Source organism: Lutra lutra, chromosome 14 (assembly GCF_902655055.1).
Source record: "Lutra lutra chromosome 14, mLutLut1.2, whole genome shotgun sequence".
NCBI classification, from domain to species: Eukaryota; Metazoa; Chordata; class Mammalia; order Carnivora; family Mustelidae; genus Lutra; species Lutra lutra.
This window is the reverse complement of record NC_062291.1, coordinates 76,660,090-76,677,436: the sequence shown is the minus strand read 5'-3', so window position 1 is coordinate 76,677,436 and position 17,347 is coordinate 76,660,090. Positions and strand designations below refer to the sequence as shown.

General features: G+C 46.3%; 1 protein-coding gene across 2 annotated transcripts in view; it reads left to right on the top strand.

The window, feature by feature from the left end:
* PRLHR (prolactin releasing hormone receptor) overlaps positions 1 to 17,347 on the top strand; it is a 54,507-nt gene that overhangs the window by 23,769 nt on the left and 13,391 nt on the right. Inside the window, exon 4 of one of the 2 annotated variants that reach the window (XM_047701422.1) lies at positions 10,631 to 11,293. The exons of the other annotated variant lie outside the window; for it this stretch is intronic. The gene's annotated coding sequence lies outside the window, so the exon portion shown is untranslated. The remainder of the gene's footprint in view (positions 1 to 10,630; positions 11,294 to 17,347) is intronic. 2 annotated transcript variants of the gene reach the window in all.

Sequence of the window (17,347 nt, the reverse complement as noted above, 5' to 3'; positions counted from 1 at the left end):
AATTTTAAAGAAAGAAAAACTTACATACAGACAAAAATAAGGGTAAACATGATGAAGGGATGGAATATGACTGTAAAGATGAAAATTTAAAAAAGATTCTAAAAAAGGAATTGATAAGAAGTTGGTTGAAAAAGAAAAAAGAAAAAAAAAAAAAAGGAAAGAATGTGATCAGGTTGGAGACTAGAACAAAGCCCTGTGCTAGATTTAGGGTATATTTTGATCTATTAGAAGAAATTGCATCCCAAAATTTTAAAGAAAAAAACCCCCTATATATGTATTAAAAATAACATTAAATACAACAAAGGGATAAAATACGACAATGACAATGAAAATTTAAAAAGATTTTAAAAAAGGTATTGATATGATAAAATAGCTTAAAAATATTAAAATAGGAAAGAAGAAAAATTTAAAAAATAGAATAAGAAAAAATAAAATTAAAAAAATTTAACTTTGAAAGACTAATGGATCATGGGCAAAAAGTCATGAATTCTATGTGTTGCTTTCCCCTAGCTCTGTAGTTCCACTGTTCTCCTTGATTGGTGAACTTGTTCTTGGCTAGATGTTCTTGCTAATCTTCTGGGGGAGGGACCTGTTGCCATGATTCTCAAATGCCTTTGCCAGAGGCAGAATTGTACCACCCTTGTCAGAGGCCAGGTTAATTAATTGGCTCGGGTTGAGTTCACTCTTGGAGCTTTTGTTCTCTGAATGCTTTCCATAGAGCTTTGGAGGATGAGAATGAAGATGGCGACCTCCCAATCTCCAGCCATATAGGAGGCGAGAGCTTGGGGTCCCACTCCTCTGTGTGCCCTCAGAGGAAAGCAGTCAATCTCTCCTGTCTCTGTAGTCTCTGGCTGCACTTAGAGCTCATCCGGCCCATGACCAAGCATTTCTATCTCTGGTGCATGGCCCCGTTAGGAGTCTCCAAACCAAGCAGATTCCTGCCATACCTCTCCTCCCAGAGAAGGAAGGATGGGGTCTCTCTGGATCTGCCACTTGTGGATTCCCTGCTTGAAGAGCAGGGGCCTGACTGTGCTTTGGATCACAGTTTAAGGTAACTCCAAGCTGAGAGCTCACTCCTCGGCTCTGTCTCTGTAGTTGGCTTCCCCACTCTGATACCTGGCAGCTCTGCCACACTCAGACCCTCCGGTCTCTCTGTGACCCCATGGGTCCTGAGACCACACTGTCCCTGTAAAGGATCCACTCCCCGCTTAGCCTCTGGAGCAACATCCCTCAGTGGAGTAGACTTCTAAATGTTCTGATTTTGTGCTCTGCTGCTCCCTGTTTGCCGAGAGCCGGCCCCTCTCCCCGTGGTCTACCTCCCCAACACTTTGGATTCACTTCTCCGCACGTCCTACCTTCCAGAAAGTGGTTGACTTTCTGTTCCTAGAATTGCTGCTCTTCTCTTCTATCTCCTGTTGAGTTTGTAGGTGTTCAGAATGGTTTGATAACTATCTAGCTGAACTCCTGGGACCTGATGATATTTTAGTCTGCTACTCCTCCTCCATCCTGCTTCTTCCCCTTAGATTGATTTTGACTTGATTTTTGTATACAGTGTGAGATAAGGATTCATTTTCATGCTTTTGCATATGGACCGCCAGTGTGCTTCTGGCAACTTTGTTGAAGCTTGGATTTATCTCTGGGCTCTCTATTCTAGTCTGTGGGTCTCTATGTTTATTTCTTGTGAGCAGTGTACTGTTTGAAAGGGCTTCTCCATTTTTTATAGATGTGGCTTCAGGGGGATAATGAAAAGGCCTGGTTTTCAGTTCAAGCTATGCCATTTGTTAGCTGGTGACTTTGGGGGAAGTTATTTCACCTTTCTGTGCTTCAGTTTGCTCATCTTCCAAACAGGGGCTGAGATCCCCTGCCTTGCAAGGTGTGCCTGAGAGCTAAATGAAATGATGTGGCTCTAGTGGCTGGCATGTGGGTGCTTAGTCTACAGTGTCTGTGATTATTACTGAATCAGCTTGTTACAAACAGATGTTTTGCTTATTCCAACTTAGGGAGGGTCATTAATCCAAATGACCCATTCCACATTATCATTCTTGTCATAAAAATAGCTAATATTCTTGGAGCATTTGCCGTGAGCCTCTCACTGGGTTAACTGCCTCTTAGGCATCTTATGGGGAAAGTAGTCACAGAGAAGGGTTGTAATTTTCCATAATCAGACAAGTTGCAAGTAGATATGGCATCAACTTTTAGACCTCGTTAGCTCAGGGCATCTTTCCACAATATCCTGGAGGTCTCCTAGCTTGTGGGGGCATCAGAAAGCTGAAGGCTGAGGGATTGGGGAAGGTCCCAGCAGCTCTTATATGAGCCCCATCCTTTTCTGAACATCCAGTGCATGCTTAGAAATGAGTATGGGAATGGACTGGCTGAAGAATCATCCCTACTGCTCCCTGTGAAAGCCTGGGGAGATTCAGAGCAGAGAGGGGCTGCACTGGTCACAGAGTTGCTGTCCCCAACTCTTTTCTGCTCCCTGCCTCAGCGCAGCTGATCTGCAAGCCAGCTCTGAGATCCCTGCTCCTCTCTGGGGGTTCTCCAGGGCTGTCCTCGCTGTGGGGAGGGCAGAAGGTGCAGACCCCACCTACCTCCAACTGGCTCTCTTGGGACCTTCCTCTTCCTTCCCACCTGCGACTTTTCACAGAGTTTTTATGCTGGCCTTGTCAAGGCAGTTATGTCTCCAGAGAGTCCTTACTGGGGTGAGAGACAAGAGCTTGCATGACCTGGCAGAGGATGTGGCTCTCTGGGTGCAGGGTCTCAGCCTTTCTGTTCGCATTTCTCACTGAAAGAGCAGCCGTGCTAGATTCAGAGCATGTTTCTCTGGCAAAAATGTGCTGACCACCCTGATGCTTTGCTGGATGGCAAAAACTTCTTTGGTTCCTGTTTTCTTCCCCTGGAATTGGCTGATCCCATGGCTCAGATGCTCCAATGGCTTGCAGGCATCAGAATCCCCCATGACATCAGGCTGGGCAGATGGTCCCTGCACATGGCTTTACCTCCCATCTGTACAGGAAAGCACCCATCAAAGTTGCTCATACAGCCATATGGCATCTTCACCTGGTTGGACGACAACACCTTAAACACAGCATGCCCCAAAATGAAACAATCATCTTCCCCCAAGGGTGCTTCTCTTCTCATCCCTCAAGCCAGAGCCCTTGGAATCTGCCGCCTGTCCTTCCCTCCCCTTGGTGAGAATCTGTTTTCTCAACGTGATTGATACGACTGTTGATCAGAAAACTAGCTATGTCAGAAGATAATAGAAAGGCATTAACATGAGCCAGTAGAAATAGGAGCTCAACTCCTGGTTATTTATTTATTTGTCTCCTGGATAAATCCAGGAGAAACTCAGTGGTCCAGCCAGGTCTTGATGAGAGAAGGACTTGGAGGAGGAGAGGGAAAAGAACTGAAGACAGGGGGACTAGAAGAAGGCAGGACTGGGCATCAGCACCCAGGTGCATTTGAATCTGATGCATTTGAGTTCCAGGAAATGTTTGCATGGGAACTATGTAGACAGAATCCAGGAGTTAAGAGCAAACTGTTGAGCTGACAGGTGTTGAGGTGACTGCTGAGTGCCAGAGCGATTCCATCTCGGTTAAACAGTGATTTTGTGGTTTATGCAGTAAAACTTAAACTGACCCTGCCCCGCCCACCCACCACCAGCCCCAGCCCCCCCCAGCACGGGGTGGGGGTGGGGGTGGGGGGGTGGAGTTGGGTTGGGGGGGACCCACCTTAGAGAGCTGAAATTTTGAGCTCTACCTCCTGGGAGGGGAGAGGGGCTGGAGATCTACTCAATCACCAGTGGCCAAAGATTTAATCAATCCTCCCTGTGTAATGAAGCCTCTGAAAATAGGCTGGGTCTGGAAGGGTGGTAGGTGTGGGGAGGGCATGGTAGCTGTGCACTCCTTTCTCCATATCTTGCCCTATTCGCCCTTCCTCTCTGGCTGCTCCTGAGTTATAATATACTGGTATAATGTTTCTTTAATTATAGACCCATAATCTAGTTAAGTAAATTGTTTCCCTGAATTCTGTGAGCGGCATTCTGGCAAATGACCAAACCCCAGGCAGGTGTTGTGGTCTGTCATGGCTGGATGTAAACCTCCAATTTATAACCGGTCAGAGGCACAGGCAATAGCCTGGCGTCAAAGTGTCAGGGGCAGCTCGTGGGGCTGAGCCCTTACCCTGGGGATCTGAAGCTGTCTCCAGGTAGATGGTGTCAGAACCCAGTTAAATTGTAGGACATCTGCTGGGGTTGCACAAGTGCTTGGTGAGAGAGTGAAAAAAGCCTGTACTTCCGGTCACAGGAATGTGAACCTGATAGACGCCCAGTATGACAGAAGAGGAGAAAGAGACTTTTTTTTTTTTTTTTTTTGGTCAAAAACATTCAATTATAGAGCTCCCGTGGAGGAAAATTAGAGGAGGATTTTGAACAAAACCGTAGGAGCTGATATTTTGTATTCATTCCCTTTTAGTTGTATCTTTTGTTGGAGTGCATGGAAATGTTCTTTTTTAAAATTACATGGGAGGCTCTGTACCTTAGCGCTCCTGGGTGGTTCTCTGGGGAGAGGTTAAGGTTTCTCTCTTCAGATCGTTGGTCTGCAAGTGATGCCCTAGGACAGGGGATGTCTTCACCTACGCATTTTGAAGTCAGGTCCAGAGAGCCAAGCCAAGAGTCAAAATGAGCCAAGGAAATGGAAATTTGTAGACCTCAAGGGAAAGAAACACAGTTATTTAAACAGAGGTTCTGTTGAGGTAGGAGATGCATGGGCGGCCCTTATGGGAAAGATGGATTATGTGGAACAGGGTGGTGAAATGTAGAAAGACACCCATAAAAGGAGGTGGGTTGTCGAGTACTGTGCCTGGTCCTCGTTGTGAGCTCACTTGGTGACGGTGCTGCTGGAGGGCATCAGGGCGCAAGGGTCCCCACCAAGACTTCTGGGACTGCTATGGGAGAGCTGGGCCAGAAGTGGATGGGGGGCTGGATCCCGCCCAGCTCCAAGCACGGCCGGAAGGAAAGTAAGGCTGTGTCCCACCTCCTTGCCAGGGAAATGGAAGCCCATCTTGCTTCTTGACAGGATGCTGAAGCAGGGGCCCCTGGAGAGAGATCGCTGAGCCCTTCTGGAGGAGAGGGTACAATGGGCCTGTTTGTCCCAGGCTCTGTTGTCCCCTGCCCCCTGCACTCTCACCTGGGGGTTACCGGAGGTGCCCCCATGGAAGGACAGGGAGGAGCTCTGTTTGGAGGACCCCACAAGCCGGAGTGCTCCTGCCCCAGGTTGTATCTGTTCCCGCCCTGAGGAACAGGTGCTTTTAAAAGGACATTACTCTTGGTATCTCAGAAGGCCCTAAAATGCAGTGGCAAAAAATGAAGTTGCCTTTTCTCATCATGAAAGATGCTTACCTTGACCATGGGCAGCACAGCACTTAAAACAACAACAACAACAACAACAACAACAACAACAAAACACCACTCCAACAAATGGCAGGGGTTATGAGGTACACAGGACAAAAGGGCAAAGAAGCAAGTCAAAGCCCTCGATCTGCGGTGGTAAAGAAAACAACTCCTTGATGTAGCAGTCAGGCTGGGTAAGAGGGTGCCCCCTGCCTGAGAACGGGGTTAGGAATTGATTATATAGCATCATAAGGAAATCGTGTCAATGGGGACAGCGTTATTATTTTATGGGTAGTACATGTTAGTGTAGGACAAGAGGGGGAAAAATGAAGCAGAAAAGGCAGGTGGAAGAAATAATGATATCTGGGGCGCCTGGGTGGCTCAGTGGGTTAAAGCCTCTGCTTTCGGCTCCGGTCATGATCTCAGGGTCCTGGGATCGAGCCCCGTGTTGGGCTCTCTGCTCAGCAGGGAGCTTGGTTCCTCCTCTCTCTCTCTGTCTGCCTCTCTGCCTACTTGTGATCTCTGTCAGATCAATAAATAAAATCTTTAAAAAAAAGAAATAATGATATCTGAGCTCCTTTTTTTAGAGAGATAAAAAGTTGGGGAGAATTTATGGATCAGAGGGAATCTCTGGTTTAGGACAAGGAACCAAGTTCTGCCCGTCAATATAGAGCTAAATTGGCAAGCTCAGGAGCAGAGTACGGGTTCCGCAGACCTTGAGGGGAAATGCTCCCGGCTGGTATTTGAGGAACCCAGGATGGGCAGGTGTGTGTGTGCTAGGTGCTCTGGGTAGCATGTGAAACAGTCAGAAGGGTGCTGCTTGTGCCCATCTCCCTTCCCTTTGATGTCCCTTTCCCCACCCCCAGCCCTACACAGAAGTCTGGCACACCCTGTGTATGAAGGCCTGAAGGGCGGTTCGGGAGTTAGCAAAACTCTTTCCATCGCTCCCTGCCTCAGTGGGCTCCCCTCACTGCTCATCTGGAGCTCTGCGGCAGCCTCCCAATGGGTGCTCCACCTCCTGCCTTTCCCCATTCAGTTTCCTTCATCCTTCCCACCCCCCAATGAGCTTCATTCCCCTATTGAAGGCCCCTGGCAGTGAGTCTCAGTTTCTAGAGGGGAAAGCTCCAGCTTCTTAGCCTGGCTTTGAGGTCTCTTCCAGCTGTGGCCCTGTCTCCCGAGCTGGCCTTTTCCATGCATCTAACTCTCTTCATCCAGAGTGCCAGCTACCTGCACCATTGGCTTCCTGGGGTCGGGCCACTCTGACCTGGCAGGTCTTTGGATTTTTTTTTTTTTTTTCCCCTCTTTCCATCTCTCTCATATGCTAAGAATAATCCTGGGCATGTCCTGACCCATCCATTGAGACTGGATCTAGCTACCTCCTCCTCCTGAGCTTCAGGAAGGGTGGGATCCAGGTGCGTGGTCACTGTCAAGATGCTCTTTTGCTCCATGTCATTTGCCACTCTCTGCTAGTCGGTTCTATTCTTTCCCTGCATGTTGGGGGCTTATCTCACTTGGTGAGATAAGATGAAATGAGGATCTGTCTTAGGGATGGCTTGTTCCCACTTTCAACTTGAGAAGTCTTAGGGAAGAATTCTGATGGCCTTGCTTATGTCTGGGTCAGGGGACCAAACACCTCTGATTCAATCACCCATGGTCAAAGGGAAGGGTCATTATCATTCATAATGGTATCTAAATATGGATCACTTTCTAATTAGTCAATGTACCAACTTATTTCTAATGACCTTGATACCAACTAACACAGTGAGTTCGTACTGGACTTGCTGCCAGCTAAAATGCACATCTTTCTACCTCTTCCATATAACCTGCACCAGACCAATTCACGGAAGATCAATTTGCTGAATACCATGGTCCATTCACCACACTGACTAAAAATAGAATAAAATAAAATAAAAAATCAGATAAAACTAGGTAATTTAAACTTACTGATTTTCCCTTTGTCTTCATAGAAGTGTTTTAAAGAAGTTCAGTTTGTCTTTGCCCTCGCTTCCTGTTGCTGACGTCAGAGGCTATAGACAAGAGACTGATGGTGAGGACTGCAGAGGTGGGAGTCCCAGAGGAAACAACGGGCAGAGGAGAATATATTTATAAGAACATGTTTGTAAGATGATAGCCTTAAGATGATACAGTCATTGAATATAGTTAACTCATTTAAAAATATATTCAAGAAAATATATGCACAAAGAATATTTTTGCATGTAAACGATTCTGCTTGCCGTATTCTTATGAGTAAAAATACATTAATGAAGAATATATTTGTAGGACACTTCCTCCTGAAGACAATCTCATGCATACATTTGTTGGAACCCTCAGTGTCTCCCGCTGGGCCCCTAGGTCTTGTTAACTCCTTTGTTTTTTTTAACCTAAATAGTTCCCGTGCCTTCCTCTTTCCTCCTGCATGTGGCTTGTAGGTTTCCTATCAGTTTTCCCATATACGCAATAGTCATATACACACTAGTTTGCCCCTGTCTTTCTTCCAGACTGGCTCCAGGGGAGGCTGAGCCTTAAGCCAAGAAGTAAAATATGGGGACAGGCATTTCCTTACACTCAGACCCTATGTTCCTATTCATTATCATCACCATTGTCATAATTACTATTATTAATGTTATCTAAATGTGTGTTCATGATGACTGCCGACCACAGTGAGCTCGGGCTGGGCATACAGCCTGGTAACCTCCTCACACCTTGTCCACATGGCTTGCCTCTGTCCGGGGGAAAAGATTCTCTACTCTAGACCTGTGACCCTGGAAAAATAACAGGGACTCCATCTTTGTTTTCCCTTATCTTTGAGTGGGAAGAAAAGACTTGAAATCTGACATCATTTGAAAGTGAGAATTTATACTACTGATGTTTTAAAATTGTTCTGGAAGCATCGGGTACTCATACACAGTTTGGAAATAGTTCTCAAATTTGTAGACGGCGCTGGCTCTCAGTTTTATATAAATCCTGGCAACACCACATCTTGGTGGCTTGAATCTGTTACTGCATGATCCTACCACCCTTGAGCATTTTCCTGTTTACTAAATCACATCGTGCTTTCGTTGGAGTTCTCTGTGGCAAACTCCGGGACTTAATTAGATTTTTATCTAGTCATAGAGGGAAAAAAAAAAAAAGAAAGCACATCATGTTTCCAGACAGCGTTTTCACCTGAGCTTGAAGGCATTTCGCTTCCCGGTCTGGAATCTGAGCGCGTCTTCAACCTGCTTTCATCCTGAATTTTCTTGCTCACGGCGCGCGTCAAAATTAGCCTTTCAATGCTGATTTAATCTCTGTCATAATTACATGGCTCTTTACCCTTGAGACTTAAATTCTTGATTTGGGCTAAAAAACGACAAAGCTGCTGGAAATAAAAATACATCTAGCTAATATTTTTGTAAGAATCCCATGATAGTAGGAGGCATTATGCCCGGATTCGGTTAGACGGAGGTGGTTGCTCATTTGGGCGGGCGGCTGACGCAGGCCCTGCCATGCTCCAGCTGGCGGGTCTGGTCTGCAACAGATGGGCCAGGCCCTTAAGAGAGAATGGGAAACATCCTACAAACTGGGCTTCAAGCCTCTGCTCCTCTAGAATTCAGGTTCCCGGCTGTAATACGTGGGTCGTGCCAGCTACTGTTCACTGAGGGCTAAGTCTATGCCGGGTGCAAGGCATTTGATCTTATGAGCTAGGGATGCAAATTACTGAGTCCATTCTAGAGACAGGAAAACTGAGGCCACCTAGAGGATTAAGTAATGGCTCATAGCCATATTCCTGATGTGCGGCAGAGCCTGGAGATGAAACCTGCGATCCGGCTCGTCATCCCCACTCTTAACCCCAAGCTGTAGAGCGTGAGAGCGGCGGCCCTCTCTGTCTCATGAAGGAATTAAATGGGTGACTCTGTGTGTGCCGCATGAACTGCTTTGCAAGGTCAAAAGCTCCTTGGTATTCTTAGCAGCACCCGCCGCCCTGATGTCCTGCCCTCGCGTGGAGCAGTGGGGTGAGGAGGCTGGTGGACCCAGGGTCCAGGGTCCTCAGGAAATCATTCAATCTCTCTGATTCTTAGCTTCCAAGTCTTGAAAATGAGCACAACAATCTTACCTACTCCTCAAGGCTACTGTATCACAGAAATAAAACGACGCCTGTTGGGAGCCCCCAGAACCACTGCAAGGGGCTGACAGGACTGCTAACTTTGAGCGCTAACCACACGCGAGGGCCTGCCTGGAGCCCGTTATGGTCGTCTCCTCTAGGCTCACGGGAGCCCTAGGAGGTGAGGGTGGTTACGAGATTGACTTTACAGAAGAGGAAACAGGCTCAGGGAGACTGGGTGACTCACCCAGCACTGTGGCCAGAAAGGGTTAGAAGGACTGAGGCCGTGTCCCTACCACATGCTCCCACCACAGTCCCTCCCCCCTCCACAGGAAGTGGTTAGGAAAGCGCTCTACTCCCTCTTCCATGAAGCCTTCCGAATGACCTCCTCTGGGCACCCTCTCACTCACCCCAATGCCTCCTCCCTCCTGTGTGTGTGTGTGTGTGTGTGTGTTTCCACCACGAAAAGCTCATTCCCAAGAGTAGCGCGTCTCTTTAGCAATCCTTTTCCCAGGACTGCCTCATGTCTCCCATGAAACTCTAACCTTCAGAGCAGTTGTGGGTTTTTTTGGGGGGGGGGGTTGGGGGGGCTGCAGTGAGAGTATTTTCCCATTTCCCCTGTTCCTGTTTCTGGGTTCTGGCCCAAAACTCTGTCCAGACTGGGATGTTTGGAATTTCCAACCTTGAACCACTGAGCTAAGGGATGGCTGTTCTGGACACAGACGTGGCTGGAATAATGAAGCAGGGCAGGCAAAGGCTAATGCCGCAGGGGATGTGAGCTCTGCTCTTGGAATTAAATCAGAGGCTGTGCTGCATGAATGCCGTGGTCTCCAGACTCCTGGGATGGCAGGGAGGGAGCTGGGCTGGGGAGGGCACGGACACCTGTCAGCACCAGTCCTCTTACTGCTCGTCATGGGGACTGTCCCATTTGTTCTCCTTACATCTTAGAGAAACCAAAGCCCACCTCCTCTCCTCTAAGTTGATCTCTTCTTTGTGTGTCTGCTTCGGCTCCGAGGACCATTTCAGTGAAAAGAAGGAAGGTGAACAGACATTGTACAAATCAATCCTTTCTCTTGTAGAATCAGTGCTTTGCCTTCAAGGGATGTTAGGAAAAAGGCAAAGGGTGAATTTGCAGATACAGTGCTGTCTCCCTCTCTCTTCAGGGAAAGCTTTGTTTTCCTCGATGCGTCCTGACGGACTGGAACCAACAGTGTGTCTGAGGGGTGCGCTCCTGCTCACGGCGGCTTCAGCTGAATCTGGAAGTTGTCATATTGGCTTCATCTGGGTTTAATTGGACCAGAACTTACAGAATACTGTGGGGAATGGAGAAAGATAAATCACCGTCCCTGGCTGGTCTCACAGGGACCATCAGGCAAACAAGCCAAACTGTGAGAAGGAGGAAGCCGTATAGGCCCAGAGAGTGGGTGCCCGGGACACAGAGGGTGGGTTGCAGGTGTTGGAAGGGCTGGAAACTGGGACAGAGGTCAGTGTGGACTCAAATGGAGAGAAATCATCCAATTTTCTCCTGGTTTTATCAAATAAGCTGGATTTTCCAAGATAATCATGATTGAAGATGTTCTTACCCATGGGGGCTGGGCACAGCCTTGTCGTCAAAGGCGTTGAGCCGAGAAGGAACCAAGTCGACCTCTGCATCCAGCCCTTTTCTCTACTTTTCCTACTGCATGGGCACAACCAGCCTGGATTTCTATTTTGAATGAATAGAAGAGACTTGTCCTAAAGATGCGGGAAACCATATGGAAGCTGTGACTCTCCCGGTGGTCACTGGCATCAAGAAAGCATCCGGCACCCCAAGGAGAAAGCACAGGGTAGGGCTTCCTGAGACCTGGAGGCAGAACTTGGTCGCACCACTGAATAGCTGGGTAACCTTGACCTATCATTCACCCTGGTCTCCTCATCTGGAAAAAACTCCTTTTGCCCTTGAGCTGTCTCTCCCTGGGCTCCTTGGGGACAGACCTGGGGCAGTGGCCGAGCACCGTTAGGTCAAGCCAGTAACCCAGCAGCAATACATTCTCAGCAGTTGAAACCCCCTCTTCCCTAAACCGGAAGGATCAAGGCTGGTTTGGACATGTGGAAGTTCAACCTGAAATGACCGGGACCCCAGGGACAGCCTCTGCTCTTACCTTGTGCCCAGCTGCAGGCCGGACTGTTTGGATCCAGTCCTTACTTCCCCTGCTGTCAAATGCTAAATGCGCTGGTAAAAGGTTTAGGGTTTCCCATGGTTTCTGAGACGTTACTTCTTAAAACAGGAAAGCTGCGTCCAACTTCCCTCAAGATATTTGTGGGGTGTTTTTCCCCCATGACTCTGTTGCCCATCTCCCATACCTCCATCCTATTCCCTAGGCAGGGCAACTTTAATCTCTTTCTTCCCCCGCTTAGCAAACAAAGGATTCTTTCTGGGACCCCCTCTCCTTAGAATGCAGGCGGATTATAAATAAAAAATCCTTTCCCCATCATGCAGAAATTAGGGAAGCGGGGAAATCAGAGAGAAGGTAGAGCCAGGTGTGAGAAACAACACAGACAAGTGTGCCTCTTGCACACAAATATGGACCTCGCAGCCATGTGCGCAAGACAGCCCCAGAAGGGAGCCCTGGGTGTCTCAGAACAAGGAAGTACAATCAGGACCACGGACCACAAAGCACAGCCTGCCCACCCGCTTGGGAGCAGTGCCGTGTGACAGATGGTTAGCTGTCCTAGGAACCGCTCCTTTGACAAGGAACAGAACTTTAGCTGGGTATGTGTGACATCCCAGCCTCCCTTGTGGCAAGGAATGGCCATGTGGGCTGTGGGCAGAAGAGGTATGTTACTCGTGGGTCTTGCCAGGGAAAGGGCTGGGAATGTGTTTCCCGGGATTTCTGACGCCTTCCTTCTGGCCAGGGAGCCAGAAGAACTGGGCCCAGAGACGGGGACCACATGTTAGATGGCAGAGCCTCTGGAAGGGAAAAAATCTTGTGTTGTTGAAGTCGCTGTGTATTCAAGGCCTCTTAGAAAATCAGCACAGCCTGCATTCCCATGAGGTAGCTAGGCAGAGATGCTGTCCATCCAATTCATCTCTTCTACACCGATTTGAAGAGTCCCCTTAGACGCAGGCTACATCGTCTCCTCGGGAAGACAAAGCAGCAGGTGCAAGCCATGAAGTAGAAAACACACTGGGAAAGGGATAGACTTTAAAAGCTAGTGTGGCATGAAAAAAATGAGTCCCCAGATCAAGATTTATGGCACAATAACATTTATGTAAATTAAGCCTCCCTTCAAGCCCTTAGCACTTATTTCAAGGATTTACATGTATATTCAAGGATATATATGTGAAATCATTAGAATAAATGCCTATTAAGGGAGACAAGGGGAAAAATAAAACATTAACAGGGAAGGGGCCTTGCTCAGACAGATGATGATAATTGGTGGGATCTGAGGAGTATGGCTAAGTCCCCACCTGACGTACACACACACACACACACACACACACACACGCGCGCCCTTTTTTTTTTTTTTTAATAAAGATTCTTGCCCAAGAAATATCTCAGGTTGCTCTCTAGCTATGTTTAATTTTCTGGGTTTAATGTAAGGGGGAAATAAAACCTCTTCCTTCTTTAATTACATTTTTGAAATTTGTGATACAAAAGCAGAGTAGCTGGGGAACAGTAGACAATTACAACTTTTTAAATCTTGCAAGCACATGCATCGTTGGTAAACAGAGGAGCCTTCACCTGTCCAGAAAATGCCTGCAGAGTGAGAGTGAGGACCTGGGTTGGCTGGATCTGCTGAATCATAGTTATCAAACCAAATGCAACTTACTTAAACCCTGAAGCCTGCCAATACTGACCCAGGCTGATTTTCCTCATCATGCTTGGGGCTCGAGGGCTGACGTGTTGAGAGGCGTGCGCAGGGACTCAACTCCTTCCTGCAGGGATTCTTCCTCAGTGAAGTGTGAATCCAAGGGTCCAAGGTTCTTTCCTAGATGTGTAGGAAGGCCAGACTTGTGGTGAGCAAAGCCATAGTGAGGCTGTGAGGGGTGTCCAAGCACATTGGATGGAAGGTGGACCACCTTCTATTAAGGTAGAACTGGAGACAAATGCCAGGCAGGTGTCTGGACAGATGATGCCATCAAGGCATGTAGATAGTTGACTATCTCAGGGCCACAGTCTTGGGCTCCTGGACTATGAGAGCTTATGGAGACTTTCAGATTATCTAGGTCTTCTCCCCAACCTGCTTTACAGAAGAGGATTTGGAGATCCTGAGTTGGATAGGGCTTGCCCTGGGTGTCTCAGACAGTTAATATAAGTGTGGGAGTTTGTACCCAGGTGTCCTGATTCATAGGCTGGAGTCATGAGTGTTCCCCTTGCACCTCTTCAAGCAGTTAGCTCCTTGTCCCAGTTCACTCCTCCAAGAGCCTGGATGGCGATGGGCCTGGCCTGTCCAATGGACTCTTCTTGAACCGAGGCTTCAGTAGCTTAGATTTTGCCTTGGGCATTTCGTTCGCTGTTAGTTTGGAGGATGCGGGGTTGTTCCTCACATCCATGAAGAATGTTGCATTCATTACCATAATTATCTGACCATTAAGAGAACTCATGTCATATACAACGAGCTCTTAAAATTCATTAAGTGAAAGAGAGCTCCCTGCAGCGCTGGTGGTCAATGTGAATTGGGTCATATCTTGTGAGTTACAGATTCCCTTTTGCTGAATGGCCCCAGGAGAATTCTCCCCAAGGAGGAATATGGGAACATGTTTATTTGATTTGATTTTTGTTTCTCTGAATTCAAATCTTGAGTTTTTACAAAATAAATAACGAATGCAGGGCTGTATAAGAATATCTGGGGCAGCCAGAAAACGTTGTCACTGATCATATGCTTTACCTTCAGTCCAAATATTGATATATGGAATATTCTTTTCCAGCTTTATGGAGATATCATTGACATATAACAGTGTGTAAATTTAAGGTGGACAATGGGTTGATTTGATATCTTACGTATTGCAAAATGATTACCACTGTAGCATTAGCTAACCCCCTCATCATATCACATAATTACTAGTCCTTTTTTGGGATGAACATTTTAGATCTACTCTCTTGCTAACTTTTAAATATATTCTACTTTTAATATTATATACTTTAATGTTATTTTGGTTTTATTAACAATAATGACCATACTGTACATAAGCTCCCCAGAATTTGTCTTATAACTGGAAGTTTGTACTCTTTGACCAACACCTGGAACATCTTTATTGTAGTAAGTTTTGTAGGAAACAAAAATTTGCACACAACCTATATGTCCATCAGTACTTCTTTTCTATGGGTTCAAACATATGTATGTAAATGTGCAGGGGAGGGGCCTGTGTCTCCTTTGAGGGAGGGACTGGGATTGAGGTCAAGGGGACTGTAGGCTTACCTGTTTCATTTTTATTAAACAGGAGTACTTATGTGCTACTTATGTCATTAAAAACAACTTGAAAAAGGTAAACTATAGAGAAAGCACCGAACTGGTATAATACACTTATCTTCCAATATCTATGATGTAAGGAGAGAGGGAGGGCTGAAATCCACTGCTGGGCTCCCTGGCACTGGCTTTATGGCCCCTTGACTGTAATCCCAATCACGCTGGGGAAGTAGGGAGGCAGGATTATATAGATTGGCCACTTAATGGCAGATAATAGGACTCACACTTTGGTGTACATCAGATAATAAGCAGTGCCTGTGGAAAATTCATTTTCCTAAGCATCACCATCAGTTATTCTGACTTCATGGGTCTGTCTTGTGATCTAGCAATCTGCATTTTAAATAAGCACCAGAGTTGATTCTGATGAAGGTGGTCTTCGGGCCACACCTGGAGAAGAAAAATGCCTTCCTGCTCTTTACTTTTTGCAGGGACACTGCTCATGATCTCCTCCCGTGAAATCCAGGACTGCTCCCTGGTGACAAAGATAAGACACAGGGAAGACACACCATCCCAGACATTCCAACTCTCAAGTTACCAACTCTGAATGTCATGTATGAGTGCACACACATGCATAATGCCCTTGAAAAACACCACGAGGACCATTCCAGTTCTGCATTTTGTCTAAAAGAAAATTGGAAAGGGCCTCTCACCTTAGATGGTGACACTAGAATGAGTTTAGATGTGTCTATGTAATAATTCAGAGATGGACATAATGAGATGTGGTTTGGGTTCATCACTGAGTTTTGTCAGCAGACACATTTTAATGGAAACCCAAATGAGAGGCTTCTGCAAAGTCAAGGTTCACATCTAAAGGTGACACCAATGAACTCTTCACTGCTAAATGGCACAATGCAGATGCAAGATGATTTTTTTGCCATCCATAAAAGCCATTTCTAGTGGATAATGAAGCAGAGTTGGAATCAAAATGGGAAAGCAAATTGCCTTGTCTCTGCCTTTCAAAGAGAACATAATAAAAATGGCTTTCAAGTGTTTTGTCTCTGTGTTTTATTTCTCTGTTTTTGTATTTGTAAATATTTTCTACTCCTCATAGATGAAACTGAGATATCCCATCCATGCTGCTAATATCTAAAGTATTGATGAAAGTCAAATCGAAAGTGAAAAAATAAAATGTACTGAGATCTTGAATATGAGAAGTTGGTCAAGCCTTGTGTTAGAGGTTCTTTGTACAGAGTATCACCAGAGAAGGTGACCTGCTTGGGTTGTGGATCTTTAGGAATGCGATGAAGTTCAGGGATGGTTGCAGTGAGGCCATCTATGATGAGAAATCCCAGATATGCCATGGACAGGCAGGGGCTAGAACTGCTCTAGAATGTTCTAGGGCCCCAGAAACTCAGCCAGACTGGATCACCCCAGCCCTGCATAATTGCACCAAATACAGGCTGTGTTGTCAGCATCCTTCATGGACCACTTGGGATATTGTTAAAGACTACATTTCGAAATGAAGCAATCAGCAAAGAGGAAGAAGGAAGCAATTTTACTCAATTATTCCACCCAAGGCCCTGACAAGGGAGCAGGGATGGCTGGCAGTCCTCCTCTGGGAAGAAATGATGCGAAGCAATGGCTAGGGAAAGAAGGGGAAGGAGTCCTGACACAAAGCTTCAGCCTGCAGAACATTTTGATGATTAGAAAGACATAATGAGCACTCATTTCTTGTTCATTTCCTGCCACCTGAGCGCTTAACTCATGCACATTCATGAGGGCCCGAAGTTGTGCATGGCTCACATAAACATAGGAGGGGGAACATATTTAAGTAACATGGGCAATGTTGAGATGGCTGAGTTAAAAATGCTATGAACACTTTAAAGACTCTTGTGCTTGAAAATAAATATGATCTACAAGGATAAACACAATTCAAATTTACAAAAGTAATTAGCAAATTTCCCAGTGATCATTAATGTCTTTCTTTCACAGCAAGTGGTGGTAATGGCATTGACCATGGTCACACATCTCAGTGATTTTTGTAGATGTCTTACTACACTACAGGTTTTTAGACAATAATGTCCTTCTCCTCCCCGCCCCCCCTTCTTCTTGTTTTGATTCTTCTTACAATATCTTGCCCTGGACTTTGTGTACCTGGTAAACAGTGACGAAATGAGGAAAAGCATTTAGACTGAGAAAGGAAAAATTCTTCCCCAAAAGTCTGTCTTCTGGAGTAAGGTTCAAGTGGAAGAGTTAGAGAATGTCCTCTAGAATGAGCCCCTCTTGACAGGAGGAAGTGACATAAGGCAGGACAAAGAATTATCCAAGAGTAGTCACCATTACTGTCTGCCCACTATGTCCCAGTTTTTCCACTCATGTTGGATCTTCTCCACATCCTCCAGGAATGGGCATCATTGCGGATTTCTTATATTTTTCAGAGTTGGGGTTCTTCCAGGATAAAAAAGTTTGCCCAGCTGCTCACATTTAGT